Source organism: Giraffa tippelskirchi, chromosome 4 (genome assembly GCF_054371585.1).
Source record: "Giraffa tippelskirchi isolate mGirTip1 chromosome 4, T2T-mGirTip1v1.2.pri, whole genome shotgun sequence".
Classification (NCBI taxonomy): Eukaryota; Metazoa; Chordata; class Mammalia; order Artiodactyla; family Giraffidae; genus Giraffa; species Giraffa tippelskirchi.
The window spans coordinates 38505683-38527331 of record NC_137278.1 but is presented as its reverse complement, the minus strand read 5'-3'; positions in this window follow the sequence as shown (position 1 = coordinate 38527331).

Genomic DNA, 21649 nt, shown 5'->3' with positions numbered 1-21649 from the left:
ACTTGTTCAGACTTCACTAGAAGGGAGTGAGTAATGCTGGAGGAAATGGCTTGAAAATGTTCCTGGCAGCAGAAGCAGTTGGTGCAGTGATTAAGCCCAGCATCACTACAATCAGACTTGTTAAAATCCCCACTCTACCACTTCGCTAGTTGTGTAACCCTGTGTAAGTTTCACTACCTCTTGGAAATGGTTTTCTCATCTGTAAAATAAGGGAGGGGGAAGCAGATGCTATCTCTTTGATATGGCTGTTGTGAGGATCAAATGAGATAATGCATATTCCAGTGCTGAATCTAATATTAACAACTGTTGTTAGGTGGAAATGCAAATAGTCACTATTTGGGCTTCCTGGGTCGCTCCAACAGTAAAGAGTCTGTCTGCAATGCTGGAGACCCTGGTTTGATCCCTGGTTCTGGAAGATCCCCTGAAGAAGGGTATGGCAAACCACTCCAGTACTCTTGCTTGGAGAATTCCATGGACAGATGAGCCTGGTGGGCTACAGTCTATGCGGTTGCAAAGAGTTGGACACAACTGAGTGATTAAGCTAAGTTCTTTGTTGTATCCCCAGAAGGCACAGAACAGTGCCTGGCACATTGTAGGTACTCTGTAAGTATTTGTTGAAGTGAATTTCTGTCTTATTTTAAACATGTCCTTATATGTTTTTTCCATATCTTGAAAAGTAATTATATCCATATGATTTATGTAGAATAATAAAGAGAAAAAAATCTAATTTCAAATAACATCTATAGTATGATAGTATTTAAAAACACTAAAAAAACCCACAAATAAATTTATGTATGCTTTTATTAGCATATTAAAAAATTAGAGGGTATACAGCAAACTTAATGTTAGTTACTTTGGTGGATGGGGCTGGGAAGAAGATGATAACTTTTTGGAACTGTTTGAAAGTCTTTTTAAAATTTCAGTTTTTTCCCAACTTTTTGTCTAACAGCCCTACAGTCTCTAGCCAGTTTCCACCTAGGTATTGAAGAGAGTGTTGAACATGGACTAAGAGTACTTCAGTTTGAATCCTGGCTCAGTCACTAATTGGTTTCTTTTACACAAGGCACTTCAATCTTTGCACTTCATTTTTCATTTTTTGCAAGATAGGAATTAAAACACTTCCTTCCCAATGTCATGAAAATTAAATGAGAAAAGGGAAAGCATTTGAAAAAATAAATTGCTTTCCAAATATGAGGTGATACAAATGCTGGGCAACTTGCGTTAGGAATAACATTTGTGGAACAATAAAATGCAACTTCTTAAGATAGAATTAATAAATGTCAAAGTAATAGGAAAATTTCTCATCATTGATATAAATGTGCAAAGAAGGTGGGGATGGAGTTTAATGGATGTGTTTGTATCTCAGTTCTGCTGATTACAAGCTGGCTGACCTTGAACAAACTAAGGTATTTAGCCTATCAGAACCTCCTTATTTTTTAAAATCATTTGTTCAAACATAGAATCAAATGAGAATATATAAAACCCACAAGAGTATCAGTCATGTATAGAAACTCAATAAATTATAGCTATTTTTTTATCTGAAACAAAACTATAGTTTTAAGTTGTCTAGTATTATTACCTCAAACTGATGACCTTAAACATTGTTTATCAACAAGGCAACCATTACTACCATTTTTTTTGGAAACTGATAAACAGGAGCCTGTTGGGCTATAGTCCATGGGGTCCAAAGAGTTGAACACTACTTAGCGACTAAGCAACAACAATAACTAAACAATAACAAATATAGTTCTGTGGCATTAAACACACTCATTGTTTGTGCAACCATCACCCACATCCATCTCCAGAATGTTTTCATCTTCCCCAGTTCAAACTTTCTTACTCCGTGAATGCACAGAACAATGGCAAAATGTCTGGCTGTAACACAGTATTATAAGTTGTATCTGATTGGTAAGAGGTTTAGTGCTGGGCATATTTTACTTACTAATAGATGTCTTTTAGCATGCAAATGTTATGGCAATTTTAATAATTTTTGTCACAAATAAAATACTGTTTTTTCAAATTCACTTTAGCTGAAAACCACATGACGCACCAGCAGATAATTATATTTATACACTCTCTTACACAATTCTCTTTTTTCTTTTTAATATGCCTTGCGTTTCTTATTCTTTTATTTATATCACAACACAACACCTGAATTAGTTGGGATTCATTTGCAAGCGGTTGCAAGTAAAGTAACTCTGTTCTAACCAGTTTCGGGAAAACTGGGTATATTATGTAACAAAATGAAGAGTGGATGAAGCCATATGTAGCAGAGGGAGAGGCTGGGCTGAACCTCAGGAATCATTGGAACTAGAATTTTTAGAACTGAATGCTTGGAGAGAGAATCATTTCCTCCAATAAAGGGTGCTGTTTCCCAAAGAAGGACCAGTGAAGGTACTGCACAGGCTTCTTATTGCAGTGCCTTCTGGTGCAGAGCACAGGCTCTAGGGTGTGAGGGCTCGGTAGTTGCCATGCATGGACTTAGTTGCCTCTGCCACCCCCACCCCCTGCGATGTGAGATCTTCCCAGACCAGGGATCGAACCATGTCCCCTGAATTGGCAGGCGGATTCTTAACCACTGAACCTCCAGGGAAGCCCTTTTAAGGACTTCTTGATGTTTGTTCTGAATTTAGAGTTCTCTGATTAATTAAGAAACACGTTGGACAAGGGAAGTTAGAACAACTGGGTATTTCCCACTTTCTACCCCTTGTCGCTCATTGCCTCCTGCACACACGTGCCCACATGGTCAGGACTAACAAACCCCTTTACAATGAAACAGAATGCACAATCCCAATCACTTTCTAAATGTATGGAAGGTGTTTATGAACATTCCACTGTGCTGAAACCACAAAATACAATAAGATGATTTCCTGCTAATGACGACAGGCCTGGCTCCAAGCTTCTGTCAGGATCATGTGATTGACTTGGCAGAGTGAGTATTATTTTCTTGCTTTTCCTGCCTTATGTTTTACAAAATGTCATCTTGAACAATCGCAGGACCTTTAACACTGACAAGTAAGAAGCAATAAACAGTGGAATAGATTGTGCATTATAAAGGAAAATCAGGTGACTGATCGAAAAATAAAGCACCATTCTCAAAGACAAAATTTTCACTTAATGCACCATTTATTGTGTGCAAAGATAATGAAAAGGGTGACTGATGAGAGCTGGAGATTTATATAGCAGGTTAAGAAGCAGTGACTAAATTCCTTATTTTTTCTTGAGAGGGAAGGATACTTTAAACCACAAGATTCAGAAAATCTGACCAGTGTTTTATGGAAAATAATGTGTTGGAACATTTCCCCCCTCTTCTTTTACTAGTTCTACATGTAACACACAGACATTCCAAAGGCTGGAGTTAAGTCTTGGTTTCGGGGAATGTCTTAGTACAGCAGGTTTTGTAGACTGGGCACCCACACAAGCTGTTCGGTTTGAGTCAGAGCAGAGGGTTCTTGAGAGCAGCAATATGTAAAGGGTTAGTGTTAGGAGCCCAACAGAACTTGGTCGAATATAGGTGCTGTATTAATTTATGAATCATAAAAAAAATTACCCCCAAGCTTAGCAGCTACAAAGAATACACAGTTTTTGTTTGTTTGTCTGTTTGTTTTTCGGCTGTGCTGGATCTTCATTGCTGTGCGGGCTTTTCTCTAGTTGCGGCAAGCGGGGGCTACTCCCTAGTTGTGGCACAGGGGCTTCTCGTTACAATGACTTCTCTTGTTGCAGAGCTTAGGCTCTAGCATGCATGGGCTTTAGTGGTTAGGGCTTCTGGGCGCTAAAGCACAGGCTTAGTAGTTGTGGTGCACTGGCTTAGTTGCTCTGCGGCAGGTGGGGTCTTCCCAGACCAGGGATCAAACCTGTGTCTCCTGCTTTGGCAGGTGGATTCTTTACCACTGAGCCACCAGGGAAGCCCAATACACAGTTTCACAGTTTCTGTGATGTTAGAATTCTAGGAGAGTTAGTGGGGTGATTTTATTGCAGAATCTCCCATGAGGTTGTATGAAAGCTGTTAGCCAAGGCTGCAGTCATCTGAAGGCTCGACTGGGAGAGGAAGATCTGCCTCCAAGCTCACTCTCATGGGTGTTGTCAGGAGGCCTTGGTTCATCTCGGAACACTGGGTAGTGGCTTTGGCTCCTTGCCTTGTGGGCCTCACCACACAACACGGCAGAGACCCGAGAGAGAGCATGCATCCAAAATAGAAATGTATAGTCCTTATAACCTCATCTTAGACATTACGTAGCGTCACTTCTCCCATATGCTACTGTGATATGGGAGGGGACTACACATGGCCCATGAACTAAGAATGGTTTTACATTTTTAAATGATTGGAAAAAAATTAAAATGTCATTATATTTAATGACATATGAAAAGAACATGATTCACATTTTAGTGTCCATCAATACGCTTTCCTGCAATACACCTGTACACACTTGTTTAGGTATTGTCTGCGACTGCACTTAACTGAGACAGCGGAGCTGAGTAACTGCAGCTGAGATTGCGGTAGTACATGCATGCTCAGTCATGTCCGACTCTTTGTGACCCCATGGACTGTAGCTCACCAGGCTCCTTTGTCCACGGGATTTCCCAGGCAAGAATACTGGAGTGAGTTCTCCTTTCCTGCTCCAGGGGAATCTTCCTGACCCAGTAATGGGAACACACATCTCCTGTGTCTCCTGCTTTGGCAGATTCTTAACCACTGAACCACCTGAGAAACCCTGCAACTGAGACTATAAAGCCTGCAAATTCTAAAAGATTTACCATGTGATTCTTTATATAAAAAATTTGCCAACCCCTGGTTTCAAAGAACATTTAAAATAATGTCCTTGTTACTCATAATGGTAAAAGAATATGAAGAACTTTTAAAATTGATAATAGAATATGTCTTATGGATGAGTATTTGTGTAATGACATAGGGATAGTACATTAATCTTATAGACACTCTGATATTGCTATGCTCATTCGGCACATATCCAATTCAGATATTTAATGGACAATGTGCTATATTTTAATAGATAATGGGAGACATTATCATACACTTTTGGTGTTTGATGAGACTGCTGCTGCTGCTGCTAAGTCGCTTCAGTTGTGTCTGACTCTGTGCAACCCCATGGACAGCAGCCCACCAGGCTCCTCTGTCCACGGGATTCTCTAGGCAAGAATATTGGAGTGGGTTGCTGACTAAATTCTCCTTATTTGTTGTATTTAACAGCTATTTAATCTTTAGTTTTAAAATAATCTTTAAATTGTCATGTATTTTATATAAATTGTTAACTTTTTAAATATATGTTACAGAAAAATCAAAATGTAATATCAAAATTGGAATATAATATCAAAATCAGAATAAAAGGAAAAGCAAAGCAAAGAAAAATGTCTACAGTTTCAGTTACCCTGTGGAATATAATCACTGTATAATTTTAGTGTATATATTTATATATTAGAGAGATAGCAAAGAAATTGTAGAATTTCCTAGAGCTTTTAGTTTGATACAGGGCACTTTGCATATCCAAAAATATAACATAGTATGCAATGTTTCCCAAATGTAGTTGACTGCCAAAACTCTTTCCTCAAAATTAATATTAATATCACCAAGTACACTAACATTCTATAAATGAATGTGCCCATAAGTATTACAAAGTACTGCTTTAGATACACATCTGAGGATATTGCCTTTCATTTCTCATTTGTTGAGGGTATAGAATAGACTCAGATCATCTATTAATAATTTTTAAAATAAATAGAATCAACTTTTATTTTGCTTTAATTATGTGTAATATGGGCTTCCCAGGTGGCGCTAGTGGTAAAGAACCTGCCTGCCCGATGCAGGAGACATAACGGACTTGGGTTCGATCCTGGGACCAGGAAGATCCCCTGGAGGAGGGCATGGCAACCCACTCCAGAATTCTTGCCTGGAGAATCCCATAGACAGAGGACCAGGTGGGCTACAGTCTATGAGGTCATAAAGAGCTGGACACAACTGAAGTGACTTAGCATGCATATGTGTAATGTACTTACGGGGACTACACCCTCTAGTCCAGTGTGGACTTTGTCTTGTCGCTCCTCTGGTCACCCAGTTGTCTTTGGCAGAAGAAAGGGCAGGAGGGGCCTGGAGGCAGCAGAAAATCACAGTCCTCAGTCGCTGATGTCCGCTCAGGAAATCCACCAGAATGAGAGTCAGCCCAGGGTTTCTTTCTCACAAGCAGTGGTGGTAGGCATGGGGCAACATAAATTCATGGACACTTGGCTGTGACTCCACAGAAAGGAGGAAAAACAGGTGGTTTGAAAACACTCCTTTTTATCCAGTTCACTTTGGTGGTAACAGAAGCACCCCACACTCATTTGCACTGGCTCTTAGTCCCTGCCTGATTCCCTGCAGTCTTAGTGGGATTGCCAAACACAGTGCTCTGTGCTGGCTGACAGGCAGTTTGGAGATGAGTCCTAGGGAGATTGTCTGTGATTTCCATTTTCTGAAGACTACCATGGCTCCTGTTCATTCTGAGGCCTGAGTGTTCCTCTTGAACTCTGGGCGCTTACCAGATCCTTCTAATAAATACCTTTTATTGTTTAAATAACTGAACGGTAGCAGGATTTGCCACCCCCAAATATGCCACTTTGGCATAACGATTGTCTTGAGCTGAAGGCATCTGAGAAGAGCAGATACAAGAAAAGCTCTCTGTCGTCCCCTATTTGCCTAAATGCAGGATGTAAATTCATAAATATGTACTCCCACTCCTCTCTATCAGAAAGGTCAGAAGTTAATCGCCGAGGCCATTCTAGACCCTTATCAGCCCAGAGAAGGCCCCAGAGGTACCTCCATAACGAACCTGGCTGAAATGAACTCTTATCTACCATTCATTTCCCCATCTGTTTGCCTTCCTGTAATCTGTTGCCCCTAGAAACTGAAAGTCATTTTATCTTGTCACTTCTCTACAAAATTATTGCTCTTTGCTAAGATATTTTATAATCTCACTGGGTTCTCCCAAGTCTGTGATGTACTTGTTAATAAGCCTTTGTTTGTTTTCTCTTGTTAACCTATCTTTTGTCAGTCTAATTTGCAGGGTCCCAGCCAGTGAACCTAAGATGGGTAGAAGAAAAAGAAAAATTCCTTCCCCTGCATAAGTCCAAGTCAATTTTTCCTTCTGGCAATCAAATAATAATAATAAAGTTGGGGTGGGGGTAGGGATGGTATAACCAGAGAATCTACTGTTAGGTTTCAAAAGTAACAATTGTTTTTTGTTTTTCATTTTCTATGTCTATATTCTCTACAGTGAATAATGAATACGTGTTACTCTTATGATTTAAATAAATCAAGCTACTTTTAACACAAGCAGGATCAGAGACAGAGATGGGCCAGGCACCTGGGATACACTGGTTACAAGTGAGCTTAGTTTAGATCTGACTTTTTTGGGAGTTAAGGGAAAAGAGTTGAGACAGGAAACATATGGGTTATTTAGTCTGATAAAAAGAAGCAAACATATTTTTCTAACAAGGCAAAGTTTTTCCTGGCACTGAATTTGAGGCGAAATTTTGTATGTGTGGGTTCCTGTTTAAGGTACACTGAGTAATTTAATAGATATCTTAAAATGTGTTTTTGTAAAAGACAGAATGTTCTTCAAATGAATTTTTATATTAGTATGCTGTAAAAACTATGAGACTTATATTACATCTTAATATAGTGAAGACATTTCTGCAAGAGACCAAAATAAGAAGATCAAGGTAAGTTTCATTCTCCAGATATGATCAAATGTAGGTAATAGACCCTGATTCTCACTCTCACCTACCTCAGAGCCAAACTCAGAATTTCATTGCTTTTTCCAAAGTTGATACGAATTCACGTTATTGTAAAACATAGACGTATTTATAGTTAGTTTATGAGTCACATCTCTCACCAAACAGCAAAAACTTAAATCAGACTCATCTCGTAGAGTTTGTTTTTCTTTCCAGTTACTCTTTTTTCTTCTTCTCTTCCCCAAATTACCACAAATCCTTTCTGTTTTCCAGGTTTAAGTTTTTTCCTCAGCTGAGGACAATCCAGCTCTTGTCTATTTTATTCAATAAAACAAAAGCCTAGTTTGGTTAGTGGAATGATTTCCATTTATTGTTCTCAAGCAAGACCCTAATGCCTTACCAATCTACCAAGAAATGAGACCTGAAAGTCTGCTTTTGACGTGGTACTGGACCAGATAATCTCTTACAAAACACCTAGAATTTACAGAAAACACAATTTTGTTATATTGCTTGTATCACAGCAAATAGAGAACTTTCCAAAGGAAAAAACAACAACTCAATGAATCTCATGCCTCTGAGAAGGCAAATGAAATGACAGTATGTGTCCTACAATCCAGAAACTAAGCTGTTTGGTCAGCGACAAGATAGAGGAGAGATAGAAAGGGAGGGATGTTTATGACTCCTGATGCTCCAAATATGGGTTAGAAGTGCTTGCAGGTTTGCAGCAGACATAAATAAAAATCTTATCTGGAGGAAGCATCCTCAACTTGGGCCACAGATTTCAAGCAGATAATTATCAACCAAATGTCAGCTTACAATCAAACATCACAAAAGCCACATAGATAAATGAAAAAAGAACGAGATTCCACACAATCAATAAACAAGTTTAGACCTCCAAGAACTCCAGATTTTAAAATACCAGACAGGAACTACAGAACAGCTATGGATGAAATGCTTAAAGAAACAAAAAGATAAAATCACGTTGATGTGGTAGGTCAAAAGAGACTGCTACAAAATAGACTTGGGTGGCTATGAAAAAGAATTTCAAACTCACTGAGACCAAGCAGCAGCAATCCATTGCAAAATATATATATATATATATATATATTTGGGGAAAGAATCAAATATTCACCAGCAATAGAATGGATACATTTCAGAGAATAGAATACCATACTTCAATAAAAACTAAAACTGTATGCAGTAATACAAATCCATCTCTCAATGCCAAGTCAAAGAAACAAGCTCCTCAAGAATACAAATAATAGGATTCCATATAGTTCTAAAACAAGCAAAATTAAACTACAGTAATCAAAACCATGTGGTACTGGCATAAAGACAAATATATAGACAGATGGAATAGAATAGTGAGCCCAGAAATAAACCTTTGCATATACGCTCAAATGATTTTCAGTGGGGCAAAGAATAGTCTTTTCAACAAATGGTGTTGGGAAAACTGGCTATCTACATCCAAAAGAAAGAAGCTAGGCTCTTAACTAAAGTCATAAAAAATTAACTAAAAGTGGATCAAAGATTTAAATGTAAGACTTAAAACAATAGAACTGTTAGAACAAAGCATAAGGGAAAATTTCTATGACACTGGATTTGACAATGATTTCTTGACTATAATACCAAAAGCATGGACAATTAAAGTAAAAATAGATTAATTTGACTACATCAAAATTACAAACTTTCCTGTGTCAAAGGACAATAAAGTGAAAAGGCAACCCATAGAATGGGAGAAAATATTTGTAAATCATATATCTAATACGGTGTTTCTCAAAAAATTAGAATTACCATGTAGCCCCACAATACGGGTATGTATCCAAAGGAAATAAAAGCAAGGTATTGAAGGGATAATTGTACAACTATGATCATAGTAACATTATTCATGATAACCACAGGTGAAAGCAACTCAAATGCCCTGTTGGCAGATAATCAGGTAAACAAAATGTGGTGTAGATGTACAATGGAATATTGTTTGGCCTTATAGAGGTAGAAAATTCTGACATATTGAACATGGATAAACCTTGAGGATGTTATGGTATGTGAAATAAGCTAGCCACAAAAAGACAAATATTGTATCATTTCACTTATATGAAGTATTTAAAATGGTCAAAATCACGGAAACAAAGTACAGTGGTTTACCAAGACTAGGGGGAAGGGAGAATGGGAGTGGCTGTTTAACAGATATGAAGTTTCCATTTAGCAAGATGAAACATTCAGGAGCTCTGTTGTACAGTGGTGTACACTAGAAATGGTTAAGATGGAAAATTTTATGTTACCTGTATTTTACAATGTAACAATGTATTTTACCTGTATTTTAAAGAATTTTAGAAGACAAGGAAAATTACTGTACTAGTTAGAGATGCACTTCTATGTGCATTTATATGTGCATATAAAGGAAATACAAAGGAAAACACAATTATTATCAAGCAGTCAAGATAATGATAATCTCTGGGAGGAGGAGAAGTATACCATAGGGAGGGGTGTATGCAATTTCTAGGCTGCTGGCGATATTCTGTTTCTAGACTTGGGTGATGATTACATACATATTCACTTTGTAACTTTTCTCTAAACTGTTTATATATTTTACTCATACATACACAAATGTTTTAATGTTTTTCTTTAAAATGTGTGTATACATATATAAGTGTATATATACCACAAAGACTGGTGAATGAAACATATAAACAGTTTAAAGAAAAATTATGAAATGAATGTGTGTATACATGTATATGTGTGTGTGTATATATATGTATACATATGTGTTTATTGCTTTTTCCTGCTGTAGCCAATTACAGCAAAGTTAGTGGCTTTAGACAATATAAATTTATGGTCTTTCACTTTGGAGGTCAAAAGTCTGAAATAAAGTGTTGGTATGATTGTGTTTCTTCTGATGGCTCTGAGTGATCCATTTCCTTGCCTTTTCCATCTTCTAGAGGCTGCCTGCACTCTTGGCTCGTGGACCCAACATTCATCTTCCCAACCAGCATCCTAGCATCTTCCAATGTCTCTATCTGCTTCTGTTGTCACATAGTTTTTTCCCGATTCTGACCCTCCTGCCTCCCTTTTACAAGGACTCCTGTGGTTACACTGGGCCCATCTGAATAATCCAGGATAATCTCCCATCTCAAGATCCTTAATTTAATTATACTTGCAGGGTGTCTCTTGCTGTGCAAGGTAATAGTATCATATTCACAAATTCTAGAGATTAGAATGTGGGCATCTTTGGGGAGCCATTGTTCAGCCTACTGCAAAGTGATTAAATTTGGGGGGGACAATTTTTGCATTTGTTATTAAGTTTTGAGAGTTCTTCATATGTTTTAGACTTAATACAGAAATGTGCTCTGCAAATATTTTCTCCTGTTATCAGCTTTGTCTTTTCATTTTCTTAACGGTGTCTTTTGAGGAACAGAGTTGCTAATTTAAAAGAATTCCAATCTGTTTTTCTTACGGATCATGATTTGCTGCCATATTTAAGAAATCTTTGCCTAATCTAAGGTCTCAGAATTTTTTTTCCTATTTTTCTTCTGCAAGTTTTTTAGTTTTCAGTTCAGTTCAGTCGCTCAGTCGTGTCTGACTGTTTGTGACCCCATGGACTGCAGCATGCCAGGCTTCCCTGTCCATAGGCTTCATATTTAGAGCTGTTATCTATTTTTAGTTACTTTTTATAAAAGGTGTGAGGCATAGGTCTCAATTTTTTTCAAGATTTAACCAGATGGTATCACTTATATGTAGAATCTAAAATATGACACAAATGAACTTGTCTAGGAAACAGAGTTACAGACATAGAGACCACAGACTTATGGTTGCCAAGGGAGGGGGGATGGGGAAGGGATGGAGTGGGAGTTTGGGGTTATCAGATGCACACTGTTACATACAGGATGGAAGGACAACAAGGCCCTACTGTATAGTACAGGGAACTATATTTAATATCCTGTGATAAGCCATAACGGAAAAGAATATGAAAAATAATATATATATATATACATATAACTGAATCATTTTGCTGTACAGAAATTAACATTGTGAAGCAACTACACTTCAATAAATAAGCTTAAAAAAATAAAACTTTTCTGGATTTAAATATAGAATGGATGATGCAAACACTAAAACATAATGAGAATTCAGCTGTAGGAGTGGTTGGTATTGGATGTCCTATATTAGCAACCTCTTGGCCATGGAATTCCTTCCGGAACACCTAGATTTCTCTCTTCATGTATGACAAGGCAACTATACTGAAGATAAAAATTGTACTTGGGTTCAACAAAACATAAAAAATCCACAAGCAAACAATTCCCACAAATAACATCAACAACAAATACAAATACCTTTTGTAGAAACCAATTTGTGATGATAAATATTCTTTTCTCTACCACTTTTTCAAATGTTTAAATAAAGGATTTGTTACAGACACTGAACAAGAATAAGGCTGACTTACACTGTGCTCTTTGTTTGAGGAGTTATATGAGAAGACCTGAACTGAACAGTATAATTTTTATTTATCCCAATGATATTTAAACACAGTTCGATGTCTTAGAATATTGCTTGTTTGGCCAATCCTTTAATGCAGCTCTTAGTTTCTGTGTCTCTTCTCAGGTTTCTATGATGGGAAGAGATTTCCCTCTTATTATTATACTCTAATATTTCATTCTTATCTGGTTGAAATTTGGGAGAGCAGGGAAATGAAATACGAGTTATGAAAAAACACTGGACCTTTAAATGCTTAAGAATTATTTTTATGTCTACTTTTGCCTTTTTTTTGTTTTCCATTGTGTATTTTTTTAATAAGTGGTGACTTATAGGTTTATATGGATAATTTCTAAATGGACATTCTCAAATGCTAAATGCTGCAGGATCAAGATGGGAGAACATAAGTCCTGGCACTAGATAGAAGATCTGGGCTTCAGTCCTAGCTTTGGCACCTAATAGCCTTTAGAGAGTTTCTTAGTCTCTCTGAGCCTCAGTTTTCCCTTCTGCAAAATGGAGATAATGATAGCTTCCCGGGTGCATGGACTAGGCGCTTTATAAGCCTAGTTATATAAGGGAGGCCTTGGAGGGTTGAAAGGGGGACAGAATTCTGGGCTGGATCCTCAGATATGGATGGGATGCTTTCTCTGACTTTTGCTTTTCACCAGTGTTTTTGTCTCTGTAACAAAGTAGTATCCCTTCCCCACCCCCTTGCCTGCTTTTGCTGTTGCCATGGTGATCCAGGTTCTATATAGGCAGAGTTTGTAACAGGACAGATTGGTTTTGTGATTTGTGAAATCTCACTCTCTAAATTAAGGACCAGGCAGTGGCAGCAGCAGTAACAACACGCTGTTGGGTAGAGCTTCTGCGATCTCCCAGTCACACATAAAGTGGGGAAGCTATTGTCAGCCTGGCTTAGTACCAGGTCCTGGATGTCTGGGTTGATCAGAAGGGGCTGTCTTCTGTTTGTTTTTTAAGTTTTTATTGGAGTACAGTTGATTTACAATGTTGTGTTAGTTTCTGCTACAAAGCAAAGTGATTTAGTTATACAAATGTCCACACTTTTTTAGATATTTTTTTCCCTTATAGGCCATTACAGAGTACTGAGTAGAGTTCCTTGTGCTATACAGGAGGTTCTTACTAATTATCTTTTATATATATATATATATATATATAAAATTTATATATAGATATGTATAGATATATGGAGAAGGAAATGGCAACCCACTCCAGTATTCTTGCCTGAGAATCTCGTGGACAGAAGAGGCTGGTGGGCTGTCGTTTATGGGGTCACACAGAGTTGGACATGACTGAAGTGACTTAGCAGCAGCAGCAGCATCTATAGATATATAGATATGTGTAGATATATGTAGCTTGCCAAGCTCATTTCCAGGCAAGAATACTGGAGTGGGTAGCTGTCCCCTCCTCCAGGGGATCTTTCCAACCCAGGGATCGAGCCCAGGTCTCCCGCATTACCGGCAGATTCTTTGCCAGCTAAGTCACCAGGGAAGCCCAAGAATACTGGAGTGGGTGGCCTACCTCTTCTGCAGGAGATCTTCCCGACCCAGGAACTGAACCAAGATCTCCGACATTGCAGGTGGATTCTTTACCAGCTGAGCTCCCAGTGAAGCCCATTTTATATATAGTAGTGTGTATATGCCAGTTCTCAATTTATCCCTCCCTACTCCCTTATCCCCTGGTTACCATAAATTTCTTCTCTACGTCTGTAACTCTACTTCTGTTCTGTAGATAAGTTCATTTATACCCTTTCAGGAGGGGTTTCTTCTGAACTGATAAGATACAGCAGTTGAAGATTGCCATTAGCTTGTTTCTTTTTCCTTCAGTTTCTTTTTTTTTTTTTTACACCACATTCCTTTGTGTTCTGCCCTTTCCACCATAAAGGCCTGCTCTCAGCTCATTTGTTCTTACTCAGCTGACATAGTAGAAGTTGTGTAGTGGGCCTTGAACATAGAGGTTCTTATAATTGATTTCAGAAAACTTTTTATTATGGAAAATTTCAAACATTAAAAAGTAGACACTACATACTTAACGCCCAACTTCAATAATTATCCATTCATAGTCAGTGTTTACTCATTGCAATTTCACTTTCACCCATATTTTTGAAACGAATACCAGAAATTATATCACTTAGTCAGAAGCCCTAAAAGATAAGAATTGGTGTGTCTATGTGTATAAAACATGACCACAATATCATTATATCATTTAAATAGATCTAGTAGATACTCTTGGAGAAATTATGAAGAATAAAATTGACTTGTACTTCCTCTCAAGGAGATTTAACTGCAACAAGAATTTTCCTCCTGTAATGAAAAAAAAGTAGAAAATTAAACAAAATATATGACACTATTTCCAAACAGTGGGTGGCAGGTAGCATAGGACTGTGAAATACACACAAGGTAAGCTCAACGGCTATCCCAGCTTGCTGTCTACAGCCACTTCCAGGCCATAGAGCTGGAAAGAGAATGGAAAGAGTGCTTAGTGGCCTCTAGTGGAACTGAGGAGCAGAGATCAGAATTAGTGGAAACTGGCTAGAATTTATAGTAAAGAGTATCAGTGAGGAGGGGTTTGGGGAGAGAGTGAGAGGGAATACTCTGGATATCTGCAGGGCAGTCCTCCAGAATCTTTGGCTGATGATTGATCTGTGTGGGATGAAATCCCATGAGACCAGGACAGAACCACCAGAAAGCAGAAGGCTGAATAATTCCTGGAGCTCAAGGGCGGTGGTGGGGGTATGGGGGTGCGGGAGTGGTTTGCACTGCTACCAGCCAGATTGGAAGAACCTTGTAATATTTGCTGCTTTTTTGTTGAACTTTACCTTTGATTTTGTGGAAGCAAGCAGTTAATGGGCCAAAGTCTATAGCAAACTTGTATAGACAAGCATTGTCTGATTTAGAGCCTGATTAAAGAACCCATCCTAGAACAGTGTGGAGATTCCTTAAAAAACTGGGAATAGAACTGCCATATGACCCAGCAGTCCCACTGCTGGTCATACACACTGAGGAAACCAGAATTGAAAGAGACGCGTGTACCCCAGTGTTCATCGCAGCACTGTTTACAATAGCCAGGACATGGAAGCAACCTAGATGTCCATCAGCAGACGAGTGGATAAGAAAGCTGTGGTACATATACACAATGGAATATTACTCAGCCATTAAAAAAAATACATTTGAATCGGTTCTACTGAGATGGATGAAACTGGAGCCCATTATACAGAGTGAAGTAAGCCAGAAAGAAAAACACCAATACAGTATACTAATGCATATATATGGAATTTGAAAGATGGTAACGATAACCCTATATGTGAGACAGAATAAGAGACACAGATGCATGGAACAATTTTATGGACTCTGAGGGAGAAGGTGAGGGTGGGACGTTCTGGGAGAATAGCATTGAAACATGTATATTATCATATGTGAAACAGAACACCATTCCATGTTCGATGCATGAGACAAGGGCTCAGGGCCGGGGCAATGGGATGACCCAGAGGGATGGGATGGGGAGGGAGGTGGGTGGGGGGTCCAGGAAGGGGAACACATGTAAACCCATGGCTGATTCATGTCAATGTATGGCAAAAACTATTACAATATTGTAAAGTAATTAGCCCCCAACTAAAATAAATGAATTTATAAAAAAAAAAAAAAAAAAGAACCCATCCTAAGATAACCAGTTAACCAGTTAGTAGGAACCTATCAAATCACATGATCTTTCTGAGTGATATAAAGATAGGCAATGCTGTTACCCTATCTTTTAAGTTCATTTCTCAATGATTTTCTAGCAACTCTTGGATCATCTGTAAGTTTCTCCTCATCGATCCCATTTGTTATGTAGGAAATAGAAAAAAAAATCTTTCTCTGCTTCAATAGATATGCTTTTAGTTGTTAAGAAATTGAAGTGTTTTTTGTTCTCTATGATCTGAAAGCTTAATACAAGCTCCTTAAAAGCCATTACTTTTTGTCAGCATCCCTACCCTCAAAACTTATTGACTGACATTCAACAATTTCTTAGAGAAGACCAATATGATTAATTACTTTTGGTATATTACTTTCCAAACTGCTGTCTTGATGGGATCACTGTGACTCTATGTTGTTACATATCTGCCTATATACTGCATCCCACTCCCAGCTTTGTTCAGAGCCTTTTAAAATTTTTCTTACTGTGGCATGTTCATGCCCTCAGAGAACTAGACACTATACTTTTGGAAGCAAATCACAGAGCTACCCTAGTAATATCAGCTTTGAGACTTTTCTAGTTCAAAATCATTATTGCTTCTGATACACAACTTTGGTTTGTCATTTACATATTTGTATATTTGGAAGAGTAGACTGACAACTGTTTTCCAAGAAGAATCTCTGTCCTGACATGAAAAAATTCTGCAACAACCAAATGCAGAAGTTAGCCTGTGCAGATGGGAGCAATATAATTTTTTTGCACAAAGGACAGCACGCAGTGTCATCATTGTGTACCCTGCGCTTTTTCACTTACCAATATACTCATTCATCTATTCATTTATTCTTTAAATACTATTTATAGAACTTTAATATGTGCCAGGTGCTGTTCTAGATGCTGGGCACACAGCCTGCTTTTTGGTGCTTTGTCCTTCTACCAGGAGAAGCTCCAGGTTCAGACTGGCAATCCAACTGGCTGGACTCAACGAGACTGAGTCTGGTGTGCTAAGCTTACTCTGTCCATAGAAACAGGTCATGGAAAGCAACACGCCAAAGCATCGTCAGGTTCATCAGTGATCCAACAGGGAGTGCAAACATAGTTTCCATGAACAAGGTCAGGAGATCTGTGATTCATCCTGAAACAGAAATTTTCTGCTCTAGTTCCCCTCCTGTCTCTCTATATGATTCTGGATATGTCAGGCCAAGGTTTGAGCGCCTGCTTCGCTCTCAGTAAACAAGACAGAAAACAAAAACATAATATGTAATAGTCCATGTTTATGAGAGGAAGTAGCCTTGTGAGAAAGCAAACCTAGGATCAGTTCCACAAGCACGCCTGCTGGTCACCCTTTCTTCACACGCACACACTGGAAGGGGAGACAGATAAAACAGATTAGAGTATTGTAAGAACAGTGTTAGGATGACCAAGAAGGAGTAAGACATGGAGAATGATGCAAGGTGCTACTTTGTACTTCAATGAGCAGAGTCCTTGTATACTTCTTATTTGCATACAGGGAAGTATATCCATATATCCAGACATCCTGGTATGTGAAGTCCAGTGGGCCTTAGAAAGCACCACTATGAACAAAGATAGTGGAGGTGATGGAATTCCAGGTGAGCTATTTCAAATCCTGAAAGATGATGCTGTGAAAGTGCTGCACTCAATATGCCAGCAAACTTGGAAAACTCAGCAGTGGCCACAGGACTGGAAAAGGTCAGGTTTCATTCCAATCCCAAAGAAAGGCAATGCCAAAGAATGCTCGAACTACCACACAATTGCACTCATCTCACACGCTAGTAAGGTAATGCTCAAAATTCTCCAAGCCAGGCTTCACACACTAGCAAAGTAATGCTCAAAATTCTCCAAGCCAGGCTTCAGCAATACGTGAACTGTGAACTTCCAGGTGTTCAAGCTGGTTTTAGAAAAGGCAGAGGAACAAGAGATCAAATTGCCAACATCCGCTGGATCATCGAAAAAGCAAGAGAGTTCCAGAAAAACATGTATTTCTGCTTTGTTGACTATGCCAAAGCCTTTGACTATGTGGATCACAATAAACTGTGGAAAATTCTTCAAGAGATGGGAATACCAGACCATCTGACCTGTCTCTTGAGAAACCTGTGTGCAGGTCAGGAAGCAACAACTAGAACTGGACATGGAACAACAGACTGGTTCCAAATAGGAAAAGGAGTACATCAAGGCTGTATATTGTCACCCTGCTTATTTAACTTCTATGCAGAGTACATCATGAGAAACACTGGGCTGGAAGAAGCTCAAGCTGGAATCAAGATTGCCAGGAGAAATATCAATAACCTCAGATATGCAGATGACACCACCCTTATGGCAGAAAGTGAAGAGGAACTAAAAAGCCTCTTGATGAAAGTGAAAGAGGAGAGTGAAAAAGTTGGCTTAAAGCTCAACATTCAGAAAACTAAGATCATGGCATCTGGTCCCATCATTTCATGGGAAATAGATGGGGAAACCGTGGAAACAGTGTCAGACTTTATTTTTGGGGGCTCCCAAATCACTGCAGATGGTGCTTGCAGCCATGAAATTAAAAGATGCTTACTCCTTGGAAGGAAAGTTACGACCAACCTAGATAGCATATTAAAAAGCAGAGACATTACTTTGTCAACAAAGGTCTGTCTAGTCAAGGCTATGGTTTTTCCAGTGGTCATGTATGGATGTGAGAGTTGGACTGTGAAGAAAGCTGAGCGCCGAAGAATTGATGCTTTTGAACTGTGGTGTTGGAGAAGACTCTTGAGAGTCCCTTGGACTGCAAGCAGATCCAGCCAGTCCATCCTAAAGGAGATCAGTCCTGGGTGTTCATTGGAGGGTCTGATGTTGAAGCTGAAACTCCAATACTTTGGCCACCTCATGCGAAGAGTTGACTCATTGGAAAAGACCCTAATGCTGGGAAGGATTGGGGGCAGGAGGAGAAAGGGACGACAGAGGATGAGATGGCTAGATTGCAATCACTGACTCGATGGACATGGGTTTGGGTAAACTCTGGGAGTTGGTGATGGACAGGGAGGCCTGGCATGCTGCAGTCCATGGGGTCTCAAATAGTCGGACATGACTGAGCAACTGAACTGAACTGAACTGAAGTATATCCATAGGATTTTGCTCAGAAACAGATTTGTTGGGTCAAAGAGTATGTGCTTTGGGGAATTTTCATAAATATAGCTAAATTTCATTCTGTGGAATTTGCTCTCCTTTAGACTCCTACCAGCCACGTGCCTATTTCCCTACACCTTCATCAACACAAGGTGCCATCTAAATTTTGACTCAGAGCCATCTGATAGGTAAAGAACAGCATCTCATCTCTCTTTGGTGATTCCCTTTATGGGTTCATACATTTTTATAAGTTTAGGAAATCATTTGAACTCCCTTTCCTGTTTATGTTCTCTGCCCATTTTCTGTGGTCTCTATATTTTATATCTTTGTGTGGAGGAAATAAGTCTTTTGTCTGGGATGTGTAGTACCATGTTTTTTGACTTGATACATCTTTTTGCTTTGTATGTGATGCTTTTCACACACATAGTTTTTAAAAACTTTTATATAATTAAATCCATCAATCTCTTATGGCATCACTACTCTCAGTTCAGTTCGGTTCAGTACACTCGCTCAGTGGTGTCCGACTCTTTGAGACCCCATGAATCACAGCACGCCAGGCCTCCCTGTCCATTACCAACTCCCAGAGTCTACCCAAACCCATGTCCATCGAGTCGGTGATTGCCATCTAGCCATCTCATCCTCTGTCGTCCCTTTCTCCTCCTGCCCCCAATCCTTCCCAGCATTAGGGTCTTTTCCAACGAGTCAACTCTGCATGACGTGGCCAAAATATTGGAGTTTCAGCTTCAACATCAGTCCTTCCAATGAACACCCAGGACTGATCTCCTTTAGGATGGACTGGTTGGATCTGCTTGCAGTCCAAGGGATTCTCAAGAGTCCTCTCCAACACCACAGTTCAAAAGCATCAATTCTTCGGCGCTCAGCTTTCTTCACAGTCCAACTCTCACATCCATACATGACCACTGGAAAAACCATAGCCTTGACTAGACAGACCTTTGTTGACAAAGTAATGTCTCTGCTTTTTAATATGCTATCTAGGTTGGTCGTAACTTTCCTTCCAAGGAGTAAGCATCTTTTAATTTCATGGCTGCAAGCACCATCTGCAGTGATTTGGGAGCCCCCAAAAATAAAGTCTGACACTGTTTCCACGGTTTCCCCATCTATTTCCCATGAAATGATGGGACCAGATGCCATGATCTTAGTTTTCTGAATGTTGAGCTTTAAGCCAACTTTTTCACTCTCCTCTTTCACTTTCATCAAGAGGCTTTTTAGTTCCTCTTCACTTTCTGCCATAAGGGTGGTGTCATCTGCATATCTGAGGTTATTGATATTTCTCCTGGCAATCTTGATTCCAGCTTGAGCTTCTTCCAGCCCAGTGTTTCTCATGATGTACTCTGCATAGAAGTTAAATAAGCAGGGTGACAATATACAGCCTTGATGTACTCCTTTTCCTATTTGGAACCAGTCTGTTGTTCCATGTCCAGTTCTAGTTGTTGCTTCCTGACCTGCACACAGGTTTCTCAAGAGACAGGTCAGATGGTCTGGTATTCCCATCTCTTGAAGAATTTTCCACAGTTTATTGTGATCCACATAGTCAAAGGCTTTGGCATAGTCAACAAAGCAGAAATACATGTTTTTCTGGAACTCTCTTGCTTTTTCGATGATCCAGCGGATGTTGGCAATTTGATCTCTTGTTCCTCTGCCTTTTCTAAAACCAGCTTGAACACCTGGAAGTTCACAGTTCATGTATTGCTGAAGCCTGGCTTGGAGAACTTTGAGCATTACTTTACTAGCGTGTGAGATGAGTGCAATTGTGCGGTAGTTCGAGCATTCTTTGGCATTGCCTTTCTTTGGGATTGGAATGAAACCTGACCTTTTCCAGTCCTGTGGCCACTGCTGAGTTTTCCAAGTTTGCTGGCATATTGAGTGCAGCACTTTCACAGCATCATCTTTCAGGATTTGAAATAGCTCACCTGGAATTCCATCACCTCCACTATCTTTGTTCGTAGTGATGCTTTCTAAGGCCCAGTTCACTTCACATTCCAGAATATCTGGCTCTAGGTGAGTGATCACACCATCGTGATTATCTGGATCATGAAGATCATTTTTGTACAGTTCTTCTGTGTATAGGATGATAAAAATAATTTTATCTCGTGTTTTCTGATGAGACTTTCTTGATATCATTTTTGATATTTATGTTTTTGATCCCTCTGGAATTTATTGAGATATAAGGTGTGAAATGTAGAATCTAAATGTATCTGTTTTTTTCTATATGGCTATCACCCCTTTGATTTATTGACTAATGTCTTATTTCAGAGGATATACATCTGCTCCTAACTGACCAACTAGAATATATACACTTAAGTCCATTGCCAAAGACTATAACCTCAAATTGTTATCTTAAGCACTTTGATGAAAGATGATTTACATGCACAATTGCTTAAAGGATATTCTGCTGAGATTTTACATATGTGTGTGTGCATGTGTGTGTTTTCAAGTGTTATTTCTGGATTATGACAGAGAGCTTTATATGTAACTCCTACTGTTTTAACACCTTTTTGAAGGTGAGTATTTCTGTATCTCAGATTTGTTGAGAAATTTTGAGAAATTGCTATCCAGAACACAAGATTGCATTCACTGTAGGAATATTTTATTCAAGGACTTCTGTATAAAGAAAGCTGAGCACTGAAGAATTGATGCT